Source organism: Octopus bimaculoides, chromosome 15 (assembly GCF_001194135.2).
Source record: "Octopus bimaculoides isolate UCB-OBI-ISO-001 chromosome 15, ASM119413v2, whole genome shotgun sequence".
Lineage (NCBI taxonomy): Eukaryota > Metazoa > Mollusca > Cephalopoda > Octopoda > Octopodidae > Octopus > Octopus bimaculoides.
Genome location: NC_068995.1, coordinates 55,660,421 through 55,663,222, shown reverse-complemented (window position 1 = coordinate 55,663,222; position 2,802 = coordinate 55,660,421). Strand labels below are relative to the sequence as shown.

At 39.4% G+C, this 2,802-nt stretch overlaps 1 protein-coding gene across 1 annotated transcript in view; it reads left to right on the top strand.

The window, feature by feature from the left end:
• Window positions 1-2,802, top strand: part of LOC106881481 (putative uncharacterized protein DDB_G0268364) — a 142,975-nt gene that overhangs the window by 64,959 nt on the left and 75,214 nt on the right. The window lies entirely within an intron of this gene.

Genomic DNA, 2,802 nt, shown 5'->3' with positions numbered 1-2,802 from the left:
ATATATATATATATATATATATATATATATATATATACGTATATATAAAACATATAAACATACATACACACTCGTATATATAAACTCTTCTTTTTATTCTTTTATGTATTTTAGTCGAAAGTGTATGGCTATACTGGGGCACCACAAGGACCATCACCTTTTCAATGGTCATTCTCATATAGTTGGCTTTTAATGAAGGACGGAGTTTGATATAGCCGCCTCCTTTTGAATTTCTTGCCGTGATATAGAATCAACTAGGATCTTGGGCAGCAAAAGGCCAAGGTGCTACCTCTACACCATGTCGATCTCTCAGACTTTTTTTAAGATATCAAATAGCTGTGAGTCTCTGAATGGCAAACATTCGACAGTAGCATAATTTGATATAAAATTTCAAAACAATATATATAAAAGAAAGATAACTATTGAAGTTTTTCTAACAGCAAACTATCAAGCAAAAATCAACGTCGAAATACATTACACGCTAACTAAATCATAAAATCTAAAACGGTTTACCGTCGTATAGTATTTTATTCCGGTGTCGATGATTTTATGAATTACAATAATGTTTCCATAATTCTTTGCTACCAACTGTAAAATATGTGAACAGCGCATCTGAATGCTCCAAATGAGAAATAGATAAACAGCCAACAACTGATGAAGGGTCATTCTCTGTGTTTACGTGTCCTGTTTTCCATCTTTTTCTCTCGTTGTTTGCGTATTTAGCTCGAAGTTTCTAAATTCTTATCGTACACACACACACACAAACATCTCAGTGACGTAGCTATAATGTGGGCCGCTCGGGACAGCCCTTGAAACTGCCGCCCTATTGAACCCAGAAGCCTATCCAGGCTTATACTGTAGACTCAAAAGTGCCAGTGCCTCCCTCATAAAAGCGTCAGTCACGGTTCGCCTCTCCTGCCCCATGACATCTACGCTATACGCGCGCGCGAGCACACACACACGCACACAAGCACACACATACCCATTGAAGAAATACGTGTTTGTTTTCTTCTTTATGATTAAGCGACATCAGTTACAAATTGAACAAACTCAGATGTGCTTGTTATGTATTGCATTTATGTATTTGATGTCCTTCAGTCTCTGTGAGAGGTAACCTTCCGTTATGACAATGCGAACTCAGTAGGAACGGCAAATATGAAAGGGCGTTATGGAAGGGTCTAGATATTCAGAGGCCCGTTAGTATTCTTCGAAGTATAAGTAGACCTCTAAGTAATACAGTCACGTTGTATGGTCTGATGTAATGCAATACATGTATTCCAGATCCAGTTCCCAGACATCCGATTCGGCGAGATTATGGGGCTGACATCTCTATGGCTTCTTTTACTTTCTGTGGCTTCCTTTTACTTCCTCTGAATGATAGCAAGATAACTTACGGAGATGTCAACGAGAATACAGAGGACGTCTTCGAGAACGTCTTCGAGAACTTCTTCGACAAAATCAATGGCTTCGATCACTACTAACTTATTAACGACTATTATAATTTATTAACCACGTGACTTAATAAGGTGTACAGTGGATAGCATGGAAGTGATATCTCCCTACTAACGAACCTGACAATGTTACCGTGGAGATGATCTAATTAACTCAGTCTATCCGTCGGTTAGACGAGTGTTCCAGCTGATTCAGTTAACGGAACAGCCTGCTTGTGAATTTAACGTTCAAGTGACTGAGCACTCTTCAGACCCACGTATCCTTAACATAGTTCTCCGGGAGATTAAGCGTGACACAGAATCTGACAAGGTTGGCCCCTTTGAATTGCAGGTACAACTTTTTGCCAGCTGAGTGAACTGGAGTAACGCGAAATAATGTGTCTCGTTCAAGGACACAACGCGCCGCCAGGAATTGAACTTATGAACTTACGACCGTGAGCCGAATACGCCTAACCACTAAGCCACCAGCCTTCACACCCATCCATAGACCAAATACGAAAAGAAGAGGAAAACTCCCTTTCCTTGACATTGAACTCTGACTAGAGAATATAGATGACAAAATACAGTTCCGCAATTGAGATATTGCCCCGAACCCATTGCCGCGAAATGCTTAATCCATGTGTATGTGAGTCCGCGCGAACGCACGTACGCACACACACACACACACACAGGCACACACAGACACACACACAGACACGCGCACACACACAAAAACCAAAATGAGTTAAGAGAAACAATCTAGGGTGGTCAATGGCAAGAATTTGGGCAACGAAGACGTAGAAATGTATGCGAAATGCGATACAATATAAACCTCTGATTTATGGAAATTATCTTCGCTTCCAGACAATGTAAACAAACACCTAGCGACAATTGTAACCGATACCGTATAAAGGAGGGGAGATAATCCGCAAGAATCAATAATTCTCCTAATGTAAAACGTCGTTAAGGAAAAGAGTGCTTTTTTTTTCTACAGACAACGAAAGCTTTTGAGCAATTCCTGGTTCCTGGATAGGAGTGATGAACATAAATGATAGCAGACATCTTTATTATATTAGATAAATGATAACGGTTTCTAATCGAGGTACGAGGCTAGCAATTTTAATGGAAAGGAGTATGTGGATAGCTTCGATCTCAATACTTGATTCGTACTTTATTTTCTCGACCCTGGAGTCATAAAAGGCTAAGTTGACCTCGGCAGGTTTTGACATCAGAATGTTAAGAGCCGGAAGAAATACCGCAAAGCGTTTTCTTTTCACTCTAATGAGTCTGCCGGCTCGACGCCAAAACGAATAAAGTAGTATGATGTAATCATATATATATATATATATATATATATATATATATATATATA